Source organism: Corvus cornix, chromosome 3 (assembly GCF_000738735.6).
Source record: "Corvus cornix cornix isolate S_Up_H32 chromosome 3, ASM73873v5, whole genome shotgun sequence".
NCBI lineage: Eukaryota > Metazoa > Chordata > Aves > Passeriformes > Corvidae > Corvus > Corvus cornix.
This window is the reverse complement of record NC_047056.1, coordinates 68,165,986-68,181,194: the sequence shown is the minus strand read 5'-3', so window position 1 is coordinate 68,181,194 and position 15,209 is coordinate 68,165,986. Positions and strand designations below refer to the sequence as shown.

The window sequence follows — 15,209 nt, the reverse complement described above, 5'->3', positions numbered from 1 at the left end:
AACTACAGCAGAGTGCTTATGCTACGAGACGGAAACAGGCACTTGTGCCTAGAGATCCACACCAAACTCTTGTTGAAGAGATCACTTGCCTATATGCAATGTATTTAGTGCCCAACATAAAGCTTCACAAACAGCACAGAGAAATCTCCTGAACAAATCCCATAGTAATTAAAGCTTGATACCACAGCATCCTGTATCACACACACATGCATTCTGTCCTGCACTTAGTTTCAGCAACCTCCACTGAACCTGGATGATAAAATAATCTCCCAAATGACTGTAACTCTAAAATCTATTAAATCCATGAAGTATTGATGAGGCAGAACTAATCTTGAGAAAATTACTTTAACCATCTCCCTCCTCCTGTATTTCATAGAAGAAACTATAGAAGAAAAGAAGCGCTGTGGCTGTACTGCAAAATACAGCACACTTAGGTCAGGAAAATCTACATCTGTCCGCATGCCTTACACTATATCTATAGATCTATTTGTCATTACAACACTTACTCCTTTAGTAAGAGTAATACCCACAGAAATGGCCTTATCTGATGCCCAGAGATCCTGCTCTCCTTTCTTTTTATTCCCAGATATGATCTGTGTCTCGCACACAGCATTATCACGCTCTGTCTACACTGTTTCTCACTCCCTATGCTGCGGGGCTCATTAGCTGTGGGTTGAGAGCATTACCTACTAAGACCCTGTTGCTGCCTGATTATAAACTTGGCACAAACAGACCCAAGTTTGGCAATATTCTCCATGCTGGGTGTCTGCTGGGAGGCTTTTTTGTTCCCCTTGCTTTGTTGCCGTTTTGGATTTTTGGCATGACGTCAGACAAAATTTTTCAAGCTAATTCTGAAGCAAGGCATGGGAAACTGGAATGATTTATTCATGTGAAAAGCTTCTGGTCGCTCCTTGAACAGCTCAAGAGGTTTTGTGATTTGGACCATAAATGTGCAAGGTGTCAAGGCAAAATCTTTTGTGTTTTGATCTCCGCAGTAAACTCCCAAACAAGACTAAATTACTAACCTCTGAAAAAATAAACCTTAATTTGCACGAGCTCACGAAGGAGGTGATGCTTCCTAGCAACTAAATTCCCTGGAGATCCCACCTACAATGCTCCAGGATCCCACGACCAGTTGGGTGGCACCTGCCTGCTCAAAGCTTCACGTACACTTTAAATGATCAGAACTGGACATGAAACGGGCTGCAAGCTGTTCCATATCTGATTCTGAGCTCCTAAAGGGTTGGATGGCCCTGAATCATGTACGTGTTTGTATCCAGTTCTCTGAAGGGAAGGAAGGGGAACATAAGGTGTGAAACACATCCGTGTGATGGACCAAGAGCTTTTGCATCAACTGCACCAGTGCACATACAGAAGAGAGCAACATGGATGTAACACTCCGTAAAGCAACACCTGAATTTTCAAAATGTAATGTTTTTCTTTCAACAGAGCAATTGGAAGGCTTATTGTCTAGATTTAAAAAAACCCACAGCCGATTTACTACTTGCTAAATCTATCATGGATATTCCAGCTGCTGTAACATCATGATCCACTGCAAACATCTTTGTCATTGAGCCAGCCAAGAGAGCTGGGAAATACAGCTGTGTGAAGTGCTCTGTTCCATCTGCTGTTTTAATTGTCCTTCCCTATTTCTTCTCTAGTGGCTACAGCAGGAGAGACATCCACATAGATGGCCCACAGATCAACTCTCTTCTGCTGAGTAATTCCAACAATTGGATCACCTCAAACTTGGCAGGGAGGAAGGGAGAAAAAGCTATATTAAATGAATTACCAGTGAAATGTAGGAAAATTACAGAGACTGAGACAGTAGAAAGATCTCTTCTGCAGGAGACTGGAACATAACCTCGCTCTGTAGGGTTATCTGATTTAATAAACTGAACACAAGTATAACAATGCTTCACAGAAAGCAGACTAAATCCAGTCTGGTTGGGACTGGACACATGCAGTTCTGGGCAGGGGATAAACCACATTCCTTAGAAATCTTATGGACCAGATTTAACATTTACTACACCCAGCAGCATCAACATGCACATCTTCTGAACGGATTAGACTGGAAGAAAAGAAACAGACTAAAATTGAAGGAATTACAAGCATAGCATAGCAAAGCTTGGTAAGCCGCAAATATATAAAAATGTTCAAGTGCTTTCCCATACTTTCCTTCCTAAGGAGAAAGATCATCTTCAGCCCATAGGAACAGATAATGAAGATATGTAACAGGAGGACACTGTGAGGCACATCGGTGCCCAAATTACTGACTTCAGAAAACTAAAAGCTGCTAGAAATAGGACCAAAATGCACCAGGTCAGCCCTAATTACAGAAAACAGCTAATGACTCAGGCAAATCCTCTTGTGGGTATGGCAGAATACAGGTAATAAAGCAAAAGTCAGGGTTTTTTTTGTAGTGAGAGCACAGATAATACATAGTTGCTCTCTAACACTTTCTGTCAGAAACCTGACAAGTGTGAAGAATTACCAAGAGAAATGCAATAGCATTTTTGGTAGACATCAGGGATATAAATAATTGTACCATACAAATTGGACACTGAGGAATGAACAGGGCATCACAATCTTTCTAAAGGCAAACAAATTTTCTATGTGTAAAGATGCTGAAATTTTGTTTTTATATAATTTCTTAAAATCAAAGCAGTCATTACCTGCTTTTTTTTTTTTCTTTTTCTCCTTAAAATAAAGAGAGAAGAAAAAATTGACTGTTCTAATATGGGGGGGGGGGGGAAACCAAAATAGCAGACGAGCATCTTAGCAGCCGAAATCCAAATTTTCCTTGACACATCTGAGCTACTAGAAATAATTGAAACCATTGTTTAAGATGTGCAGTTGCTTCTAGTCTACAAAGAAGTGTGCAAATAGAAGCAAAGCATCTCAGATTTCAGCTGAAACATCAAAAAGCCCTCAGCCTGGGAATGTATCCCTGCCTAAATTCAGAGGGAAAAGAGCCATGGACTCCCAGGCCCTGAGACACACATTCAACATCAAGGCCTGTGCTTGAAGCATTCACAGCTCTTCTGGGAAATCTCTAGGGAATGGACGAGTGCATGGTGGCACACCCGGCACAGAAAGATGCAGGTCAGGTTTATGGTACAGCAGGCCCTCAATTCACTTCGCAGCTTTATCCTCCCCCGATCCTGATGGCTGTAACCAGCTGCAGGGTCTAGATGGACACAGACAGAACCCCAAACTGTACAGTGCAAGTCATACTTAGAAATACAAAAACTGTTACGACAGGCAAGAGCTTCCAGGGGAGTGTGGACTGGCAAAGAGCAGTGTGACTGTGGGAAATAAACAGAGATCACCCCAAGGTTTTCTGTCCTACATCAGTCAGGCTTCTCGTGACTCCTTGCAGTTGTGTAAGGATCTGATGTGGAAGGGTGGCCGTTCTGTGACCGCCTTCCACATGCCGTGGTCAAAGCAAACCTACAGTGCCACATGAATATCTGCTCTGACACCCACAAGGCTGCTTTACAGAAATCTCATCAAATGAAGGGTCTTCTCACACTGTCATCAGCTTAGCTGAGGGAGTTTTAAATTCAGCCAAGATTCCCCTCCCAGCATTCAAGTATATGTCTCTAATCAGCTCTTAAATCCATTATGAATTTTTGATATAGAGGCTGCATGACCTTTTCGAGGACTTTGATACAAGATGAATAAATAACTGCTGAACCTCTGAGCTATGTCAAGATAAATTCAAAACGTCCTCTTGATGTCCAGTACTTCTTGGATTCAGTAGGGTAGGAACAGAGGCTGGGCAAAACTGTTTCCTTGTCTTATATTTTTTGCAATTGTTTTTAAACTCTCTGGGAATTTGAAATGCCATAGGCAAACACACAGTGGGGTCAGAGATATTTCAGAGATCCTTACATATGAGAAACTCAAGGTCCCTGATTATTCTACCTCAAAATAAGATGTTGCAAGAAGTGTGAAGTGGGAAGAGTGAAAAGAACAGCTGTGAAAACAAACAAAATTTGCACTCTGTTTATGTATTTTAATGGCTGCAAGAAAACAAATTCTGGAGCAAAATCCTGGAGCACAAACCCAGCTCCAGACTGACTTGAAGAAATTCCAGGATGTTTACAACCCAGCACTGACAAGTGCCTCTTTTCATTGACTTACATCACTAAGCAAGTCAGGAAAGCTGGCAGTTTTCAGGTGCATCAGTTGGTCAGCTAATCCTCTTCCACATGTCAAAATTCAACCAAGTCAAGCAGCCATGCTCTTCAAGTCTGAACATCAACCACAGGTTGAGAAACATTGCCCAAGTAGAACCTCTGTGAATCAAACTGTGTTTGGTTTTTTTTTTTTCCCTCACTAGCAAGTTTACTGCATCTGCATGATACCACATTTCCTTGGAGCCACAAGAAGCAACTTCCCTGATTTTGAGATCTTCTTCAAGACTTCCCTCTCACAGGCAGAGAAGATGCAGAGTTCGCGCTGACTGACAGTGAACAACAGCAAGAAGCAACAAAAAAGCACTTTTTTCACTCTGAGGATGGTCAGACATAACAGATGCCCGTAAGTGCTGTAGAGTTTCCAGCCCTCGATTTTAAAAATCAAGGCCCTGAGCAACCTGACCTAATAGGACCTGTTTCAAGTGGGGGTTTGGACAAGACAACAGTTTATACAAGCTTCTTGGCAGTTTCTTGGCAGTTTTTTCCAACCAGGATTATTCCATGACTCTAAGAAGCATGCTTCTTCTGTCTCTTTTGTCTTGCTGGTCTTGAACTATGCTCTCTTATTAAGGTCAGCCATGGAGACTAGGCTAGTCTCAGCTGAAGCATCTTTGAAGGGAAATTAGAACACAACCATCTGACTACTGGGTCTGCTGATAAACTTTTTTTTCCTTGATGTTACACAGCATCACTATTTCCAAATAGTTCTCCTCTTTCACCTGTGAACTTTGTCACATCCCACACAGAGCTCAGCCAGTCTGTAAGGACACTGGACAACTTTTTGGATCAAAGTATCAGTACTACCACCAAACAGAAAACTAGATACAGATCCTATCCTCTTTGGTAGTTAAAGTCACAACATTTTGTGGAAGTCACCACAAAACCTCATGGACTAATGAACACATGCTCTGGCCTGTGGCTCATCTCTGGCCCTACAACCAAATTCTAGTTAAATAATTGTTGTTTGTATTTCTCACAGGGATATAGATGCAAACTTATAACACGCAAAATTGTCAGAAAAGCTGATCCGAAGAGAGGAAATAACTTAAAAGAATGAGCTGCAGTAGGGTTTACTCAGGTACAATTGTGCAGGACTTCTCATTTGGCCAGCTTCTTTGTGCAATTCTGGGCTTGACTATCCTATCTTTTTCTATCTCTACGAGTATATGTTCTGCAGAAGGCAGCAATCTACATTTAAACATCTGCTAGCTAATCCAGATCTTTCTGTATGATGTAACAACATCTGGGGAGTTTTAAATGGTAGAAAAGAACAAGTGTTCTCACAGAGCCAGTCTTTGATTTTCAGTTTTCTACCCTGCAGGCTATCTAACTCTGAAGTCTTCTGCCAGTGGAGAATAAGCCAGTTTTCATCTGCAATCTGCACATTCTGCCCAAAGAAAGAGCACCAGTCCAAACCCTGCTTGACCAAGGGAAAGCATGGACAAAGTCCTCTGCTGACATGTTTCTTTTCCCAAGGATGATTGATTGGTACTATCCAGAACTGTGTATACTGACAGTCTCCTAGAGGGAAAGGCAAGATGAGCCTACGAACTGCTCCAGATCTGCTGCCTTTATTTTTTCCAGGTTGGAAGAGCTTTCTCTGAATTACTTCCCTCTAGCTGGGACATGTCACTAATTACCTTCCTGCTCTTCTCTGTCTCCTTCTACTTCAGAGTGGTGCAACTCAGCAGCACAGATACACGATGTGCCATATTCCCAGAGCACTGAGGACCAGAAGCCTGTTGGAAGCTGATGCCTCTGGAAGTGTTGTATACAGTACAGTCAGACAAGCAGCAAAGCTTGTCACGTGGCATGGAAAGGAGGAATAAGGAAACTGGTGTAGCACACATTAACTACCTCCTTATCTCTCAGACATAAGCAAACCATCGTAGTTCCACATGACATGACAAGGGTGCCAGTCAGACATTCTGGGAAGAGATGGAAAGACTGTAGAGCGACTGGACATCCCCACCACTTTGGGAAATATGTGCTCCCTCTGCATGACTTTTGCTCCTGATCTCTTACACAGCTAGTACGCTTTTTTGCACCCCTTGTTTTTAAATTAGGCCTTTTTATTTCTTCTGCTCTAGGTTTCAGCTCAACCACTCTTCAGCAGAATGGAACAGCTACAAACACAATAAGCAGATGCCACTGGAGCAAATGAAAACACATTCCTCGCCCTGAGGCCCAGCATGCTGTTCTCTGTCAGTGCTTCTCATACTGCGAGTCTCCATACCAGAGGAAGAACAACACATATAATCAACTTATCTCTGTATTTTCCAGAGCTAAAAAAAAATTAAGACTGAAAAAAGCTAAAACAATCTTTCCGAAATTCTCATTGAAAACCAGAATTGATCAAGACAGCACCACTTACCACAGTTTCCCCCCTGAACAGAGCAAGTTTACATTCACCACATTTCCTCACAACTGGCTCGAAAACATACCCTGTAAAATAAGAGAGAAAGGGAAAGAAATAATTAGTGGCTGAAACACAACAAATTATGTTACACTTTTTTCTCCATTTATCTGATATTTATCACCAACTTCCACCCTTTTTCCTGGTTTAGGGAAGGGGGTAATTTGATTTGAACCTTCACAACTAATTATTGAATTCCACTGGTATTATGCAAAATATTAAAATAATTGCAGGACTCCCTCAGACTGCTCAGAGACATCACTGTCACTGACATGATGGCTATTCAGACTTCAGGGAGACAAGGTCAACAACATGAAATGCACAGAAGCACACAGGAAGCATGCCAATTATTTTAGATCCAACCCTAAAAAAAATTGGTCAACCCAGTAACTCTTAGTGATTTTGTTTTAACAAACTGGTTTTGGAATTTGATGCATGTAGGTTCATGACAGCCTCCTTGTTTGAAAACTACACAAAGGGAAAAAAGGGCTTGTGTCACACTACATTTTTAGGCTGTATTAATTACTCAGCATTCTCTAGGAGAACAAAGAGAGAGAAGAAGGAAGCCAACACAATATCCAGCTTGACACACACTAGGGCCCATTTAAAGAAGATGGAGAGCAAAAGTGACAAATGCCATCATTTTGGCAACCCTGAGTAAATTTCAAATGACAGCTACGCCTTATTTTTCCTTGAGGCAAAAATCTTTGAAAGAATAATTTGTGGAGCGCAGACTAACAATGACATTAAAACATTTAGTTTGTAAACTCCTAGAAGATGGAGGAGCAAGGATTCTGCTGGTGCTCAGGGCTGGGAGTGGTAACTGTGCAGCAAATGGAGAAGAACACAATTTTCAGTGCCCAGGTGTCCACACCAGTGAAGCCAGACTAAATTTGAACTGCTTTTAAGTCCCATTCTCCCCCAAGTACATGGCTGAACTTTCCACCAGAGAGGTATCTGTGAAATTACTGCTGGATGAGTAACTTTACAGCTATACAGAGATGACTTGGAACCCTGCACTACTGATCGTGAAAACCTGCCTCAGCTGCATAAACAGCAAGTCTTGTGCCAGCACCTCTCCTGAAAGATGCTGTAGGCATAAACAGGAAAAAAAAAAGGGGAATGGCTTCTTAAATCAAATGATTTTTACTGGTCATCATTACATGAAAAGCAGTTACGAAATTAAAACTTCTATTAAGGAATAACTGAATAAATATTCCTCTAAAACATGGAAACTGGATCACATTACTCTAAGTCCTGATTAGCAAGCAGACATCTGATATTATAAAGCTCAGACTTCATTTGAGTGGAGGGTTCAAGGTGGGGAGAAAAGAAAAAAAAAGGCATCATTGCAAATCAGAGGAGGCTGTTGTGAGAGATTTTAGGAACAGACATTTTTTAACAAAAAAGTACAAACGTAAGCATCTTCTTCTCTGCTTGCTTTCTCTGTTTAGCAGTTGAGAAGAAGAGTGGGCATATCAAGGAATAAAGAAAAAAAAAATGAACACCCCCTCCTCTCCCATCACCTTTTGTACAGCTTGGCAGAGTTTATGAAAACACTGAAAAAAAAGTGGGTCTTAACTGCTTTGCTCAAACTCAGGGAAGGTGGTTATCATTCCAGTGCCATCCATTTCCCTCCCTAGCTTGCAGGCATTTGGCCTGGAAAGAAAAAATCAAGTCAAGAAACTCTACTTCTGCCTCCGAACTAATTGGATAAAATCTGCATGCAGAAAAGTTAGAGGCTTGAGAAAAGAGCCAGGTCCAAAACAATCCAACGGCACCTCAACTCCGGATTAGCTCATTATTTTTTTCTACATCATGAGACTGATTTAATAATTTCCTCAGAGGAGCGACAAATAAGGGAACTCTGTACTCCATGCTGCCGGTCCCAGGAATACTTGGAAGACAGGGGCTGGCACCACTGCCAAAAGGGGCTGAACTCCCCCCAGCACTGGTGTGGAGCTTCTGGATGCAGCCCCCACAGTGCTGCTCCCTTCCTCCTTCCCTCACCCCAGCACAAATGCCTGTGCAGCAACCAGGGATTAAACCAAACTGGGGAAATTCTTCAGCCAAGTTTGCAAAGTGACTAAAATAAAATAAAATAACAAAAGAAGAAATAAAAAAGAAGCCTGTGCTGACTCTAGGGTAAAAGGGAGGAAAGGATGGAAAGGATGGACCAACAGTATAGCTCCACTGTTACAGTACGGGAATGCAGACAGCTGCTTTAATACATGCCAAGGGAGTCTAGTCCAAGCCTTTCACTGAGACCATGTATGACAAAAACTAGCAAGAGGACTAGGGAAAGGGATGTCTCATTCAATCTGAGGCAGATTCACAATTTGCCACATCTCTAGCCTTGCAAGATCTTCAGAACTGTGGGGATGACAGAAAGCGTGGGGAAGCCTTTTGCTTGATTTTAGATGACGGTGAAAAATGTGCTCTATCTCTTTGGCTACAAAGGAGAGGAGAGGCTTGGAGGTAGAACAGGGAGGGAGAAGGGAAGTATTTTGCTGCATAATGGAGGGCGGGGGTTGGACATGGCTTGCAGAGTAAACCAAAGATTATTCACTCTTTCTTTGCATTCAGTCTGGGGGCCTGTACAGAACTCTGTTTTAGTCTTAATGATTTTCATTCTACCCAAGAATGTAGGGGAAATATTCCTTTTTTTTGGAAGGCTTTGGATCATGTTACATATCTCCAAATTTTGACGAGCCCTTTTCAGAAAAGCTCTGGTGACTTTGGAGAGTATAGCATAGGAGATGCAAAATAAAGTAATGTAGGCCTCAAGGCACACCAATATAGGCTTCTTTTACAATTAGTATAACAAATAGAAGAGGAAACAAAAGGTTTGTCCAACCAGTAGCCAAATGAAAGCTGTCCAAGCATCTCCTCCTACATGGTAAGATACAGGAAATCCTTAGCACACCAATGGACACAAAAAGTTGGGCTGAATTTCAGAGCGACATGATTTGAAACATTACAGAAAAACAAAACACTTTTGGGGGATAAACAGTTATTATCTGCCAGGAACAGCCTTTTCCTGTAGGCAGCATGAGCTTCAACAAACTGCCACCTTTTACCAAAAACCCATATCCCCCTGCTAGCGTTACATATATATCAGCAGTGTATTTATGTAGCCTTGTGTAAAAATTACTTCCTTTTGGAAAGAAAGAATATTTTGTGAAACAGAATGTGGCAAGTAGCATAACTACACATCATTTGTGTGTTCGGTTTCATGCCATTGTCTGCTTCATGAGACAACCTCTATTTTTCCTCATCAGCTTTCAGATATGTTTTTGTCAGCTCACACTGGGATCACAGTTAAGTTTATTACTACTGGCAAAAGAGAAATCACTGAAAACAGACAAGGTAAGTCATTTTTTTCTCAAGCCTGCACTCCCAAATCCATCAGCACCCACCAACTTCAAGGATCTTTGGATCAAGTGTGTTGCAAATAACCCTAGATGTGAACACACTAAACTCCTGATTGTTCACTGAAGCAAAAACTGTTCAGTGATAATCTACCCACCATTGAAAACAGATAATAACACGACTGAAAGCATAAAAACAGCCACACCGAGGGGCCTGGTCTGGTACATGTTGCAGTTCATATGAGTTTCACACAGCTGGAGGAAGTGGCTGGTTGAAGTCATAAGTGGTCTTACATACTTTTCAAATGCAATTGAGTTTATGGTACTCAAACACAGAGGAAAATCTACATAATTATAAACATCTGTCAGTTTTCTATTAGCAACATGCTTCTGCTGCTGTTTTTTCAAACCTCAAGTAGAAGCAGGCATTCCTGGTGCTTGGGCTGCTATTTTACTTGGCAAAAACTGGGAAGTTTAAGTTTTTCATGCTGAACAGTTTACAAAGGAACGTGTCTGGATCAGGATGTCTAACCAGTAAATGAACTGGATCCACTTTGTAAAGAAAGTGTTAGTTAGTCTTCAGAGTAACAGCCTGCCTTTTCATCTGTTCCAATGTCAGTCATGCTTACGTTACAAGTACATCATACCACACAGACTTTGGGCCATGAATTGGTCCAGAAAGTACTTTTCAGTAGTAGGTTACTAGGGCCCTCTAACAATCTTGAGTTACCCGTTTCAGACCGGTTGAGGATTCTGTTACCCAGGACTCTGCTGACACTGCTGTTTCAACAAATCTATGGAAGCATACACATTCAGTTTTTAATGGGGTGCGTGCAGCATTTTCTACCCATTCCCACCACCTAAGATTTGTAACCCTACTAAAACCAAAAACCAACCAACCAAAAAAACCTCCAGCTGACCAAAAACAAGAAATCCCTTCTAAAGGCAACATTAAACAGAAGGAGAAAAACAATCTCCTACATGCTGAATTTACACAGCCAGTTTATAAAGGAACTGCACATCTTAACTTACATAAAGTAATCCTTTTCTGTGCAATGCCAGATTACATATAAAGGGCCCTTATCCTGTGAACATCTGAAAGTTTTCCAACAATAAAACATTTAAAGTTTAAGGGACGCTTACAGGCTTGTTCTTACACAGAGACAAAAGCCTCCCTGTTAGCCTGAAACTACCCCTTTTCCAAGTAAGGTCCCAGATAGCTGGCACATGATATGAAAAAGCCCGGTCATCAACAGGCAGGGGAGGAGAGAGCTGAGGGCAGAAAGAGGGAACTCCCACCAAAATCTGCTCTTGCAATGAGCCCAGACACAACCCCAGACAACAGCAAAGGGAAAAAAACCAACCCGAAACACCATTAGAAGACTTAATACTAAGACACCACTATTCTGGTGGTTCGTCCTCCCATGCAACAGTGCCAGAACTTGGAAAGACGATAGCGGCTATGGGACAGGCACCCTGCATTTTTTCATGTGAAAGTCACTGGATTTCTAAAACAGTTACTGTAAAGCTTCTGCACATCCAGGATGTAAACAAGGATAACTAGGTCCCTCTATTAAAGGAGTTCAAAAGTAGTTTAGTAGTTTCAAAACAAGAATGTTTTTCTGCACCATCAAATTTGTTCCTGTCTAAAAACACGTCTGCCCTTTCCATTTGGAGCAGAAGGAACTCAGATGCCAAGTCACCACTGCAGTGGCAACAAGTCTTAAGAAACAGGAAACGTGGGAGGAAAACACCAGGAAAACACTGAGGCTTTGCTCGAACTTTTTCTGATTTAATAAAATGGAGCTATAAAGAGAAAGAAACTCACAAACTGTTCTAAGGATCAAAAGCTGAACTGCCTCTTCTCTGTGACACTTCAATCTCCTCACACACTGGGTATATTGACTTATCTTTAGCAGACATGCTGCTGTCAGCTGGCCCCCATGTTCTGCGGCTCCTAGCCCTGCCAAAGCAGGCTGCTTGCTTTCCTTCACCCTGGGCTGTGCCCCTCATACAGGCAGTTCAAGCCCCTCGATATTGACAGCTCAGTATCGGTGATATTAGTACCTTTCCCTTTTCTCTACTTTCAAGCTGGATAAACTAAACAAAATCTTCATTCACAACTCCTTTTCCAGGCATCAACTTGCTTTGTAAGAGAGAGCTGAAAGCATAAAGCTGGGATCTGGAAACGTGGCAGCATCCAACCAAGAACTCTGCATGGAAAGCGCCAGTACAGGCAGAGAGTGTGGATGTGTACAGAGACCCAGCAGACGCAGATGCAAAGAATCAAAAGATGCCAATAGCATTAAGAAACCTCAGTGGGACAGCTGGTGGTTATGGTGAGCATGTGGAGAACGACACAGTGAAGCCACTGGCGACAGAAAGGCAATCGCAATGGCACTCATGGCCCATTCCTAAATCTTGCTTTATGAAATTTTTCTGAGAAGAACCCCAAACCTGTGGCACCCCTGGTCATCCTCACTGCTGGGGAGAGAAGCAAGTGTGCAGCTCTGTGTAAGCCGAAAGCCAGCACGTGCTGTGTGCACCTCAGTCTCCCCCTGGAACTGCCTGTGCCTGTGTCAGGAGGCCGTCAGCAGCCATGGGGGCTGAGCAATCCACAGGGGAAGCTATTAGCTATTAGCAAGCTCAGTATGGAGCCAGCACTTGGACTGAGAGTGCTACATCGAGGGGCATGTGATTGTAGCAGCATACTTTAGTTCTTGAAATAGTAGAAAAATTACTTCATTAATTATGGGAAGAGTACTTGCATTTCTCTTTGCAGAAAAATGAGAAGTACTATGCCCCAAACAATTTTTTAAAAAATAAATGAATGGAAACCATAGTCCTAAAAATAGACTGAACTCTTCATCCCTCTCAGCTGGCTCCTAGAAATGCTGCTGGGCATCTCTGGAGCTGAGGGAGGGCACAGGCAGCCAGTAATGCAGGGACATGGTGGCTAGAGCCAGTGCTGCATCCCTCTCCCTCAGCCTGCCCATCCTTACCTGCCCAGCATCCCAGCGGCATTAGTGAAACACTTCTATGGCCAGAAATAAGCACTCACGTCATTATGAAAGTTAAAAAAGACAGCAAAGGGAAAAAACCCCATGCATAATGTAAGGTTTCAGAAGCTTTTGTTTTAATAATTGATTTTCCAGTTTGTCTCAAAGAAGAAAATGCTTTCCTTCTGAAGATACAGGATTGACCCGGAAGGACCTTTAGCAGAAACTGACTAAACAGTGTATTTACAAACCTTCTGGAGAAGCAGTAAAGGCCATTTAGAAGTGCAATTACATTGCAATGCAAATGTAGTTGTTTTGTATACAAAAATTTGCTTTTATAAGCAATTGTTATTATAAACAAATTTCCCCTTCCCCCTTAAGAGAGAATCTTACTTATACAATAAATATTTTTGTGCTTTGATCAGTGTGCAATGTTTCAATTAGGGACATTATTTCCCTGACATACAGTGAACACATACATAGAGAATATATATAGAATATATATGCTAGTGCTGCAATATTATAGTACCCATAATGTCAGCCATTCCCATTGTGCAAGAAATCATAGAAAATACACACATGGGAATACACAGTCTCAAAGTCCTGGCAAATTTACTTCAAGGCTTTAAAGGTTAAAAGAATTCAGCATGAGTGTCTCTTAGGACAAACTCGGGGTGTTTACTAAGGACTTCTTGTAGTTCAGTCAATACATGGATTTAGCTAATTTTGAGTGTGCCAAATAATACTTCTATCTTGTACATATAATACTTTAATGGCTTAATCGTTTCCTATTGTGGTTTTCCTAACTAGTGTAATTCCAAATTGTCAGGGAGTGAAAAGAAAGCACGGCCCAGTCTGCAATTGCACCCCACAAGCTGGGGGGGCAGGCAAGGCGAGTCTTTGCAGAAACTACTCCACCTACTTCATGTGCCACACTTCCTGATGTGAAATACAAAAACGTTGAAAAGAGGCTGAAATATTGCAAGAAGGGACTATTTGTAAACCTATTTCTGTACCAAAGAAGGCCCGTGATGTGAAAAATAAGCAGTGTAAGAAAAGAATATAGCAACACGATTAGAATACAAACAATGGGAATGCTGCACTGTAAACTAATTATTAACTACAACAAGCTGAAAATAAACTGCTTCCTTTTTGTCATGTTCACTTTAATCTTCTGAGAGGCAGGAAGGGGGAAGACAGGAGGAGGCAGCAGTTTCAGACTTGTGGATCTTATCAAATCCCAGATCGGATGATTAGAGCACAGCTAAAAAGAAAACATCCTCTCTCCCCACCTCCCTTCCCTCCCCAGAAAGGAAGCACAGCCTTTAGGACCAATCTGCAGTGTTTGTTTGCTGCTCTTTAAAGGATTACTCTGGAGAGCATTTTTCTTAAGCTGTTCTTATCTCTTTCTGGAAGTTTCAAAATAAACAAGAGTACTGGAAATAGAAGAACAAAAATCTTGACTATCTGGTTTATTTTTTTTAGTAGTGAGACAAGTCAAGAAAATAAATAAGGTCCTTCATTGTCACACAAGACAAAATGGAAGGGAATATAAGCTTTAAATCTGAGAAGTATCTTTGCAAAACCTAGGAAAAATCACCAATGGGCTGAGGATGGGGGTAAGTGGGGGGGGAAAAAAAGAGGGCTGTCCCTCATTACTTCACTGATTATTTATTTACTTACTTTAATGATGAGACTTCATGTTGCTGGGTTCTATATCCAGGGAATAAAATAAATAAATAAATAAATAAAAGGACCCACCACAAAAAATTACTGTATTTTGACAATTTATTTTCAAAAAACACCCTAAACAACCAACCCTCCTCTCTAGTGGCTTCCAAAAAAGACTCTCCCATAGTGCAAACAGGAAATTAAATTCTCAGGACAACACACTAGAACTATGAATGAAAAGATTTTGCACTGATGTAATGCTTCAGCCTCAAGCTCAAGATCAAGTCTTTCACACTGCCCTTAAAGACATCAGGTTTTCCCTCAGAAAGCAAATGTTCCAGGGTGAACCAGAGCAAACACAAGGCTCATGTAATTCCAGGATTGTGCTACTTTAATATAAACCTCTTTGCAATGCAGAAGCCACACAAAAGCATTTATTTTGCTGAAATATTCTAAGGATTTAAAATGTCATTACTATTCAGTATAACCTACCTACTTTTTTTTTGTCTTTTGTTTTTCAAGATTAAGCAAATGCCTGATCAGTGGA

The 15,209-nt window shown here is 41.4% G+C and overlaps 1 protein-coding gene across 4 annotated transcripts in view; it reads right to left on the bottom strand.

Moving 5' to 3' along the window:
* The window catches only part of FYN (FYN proto-oncogene, Src family tyrosine kinase), a 138,858-nt gene that overhangs the window by 71,446 nt on the left and 52,203 nt on the right, over positions 1–15,209 (bottom strand). For all 4 annotated transcript variants that reach the window (XM_039569184.1, XM_039569181.1, XM_039569183.1 and 1 more), the window contains exon 2: positions 6,580–6,650. The gene's annotated coding sequence lies outside the window, so the exon portion shown is untranslated. The remainder of the gene's footprint in view (positions 1–6,579; positions 6,651–15,209) is intronic.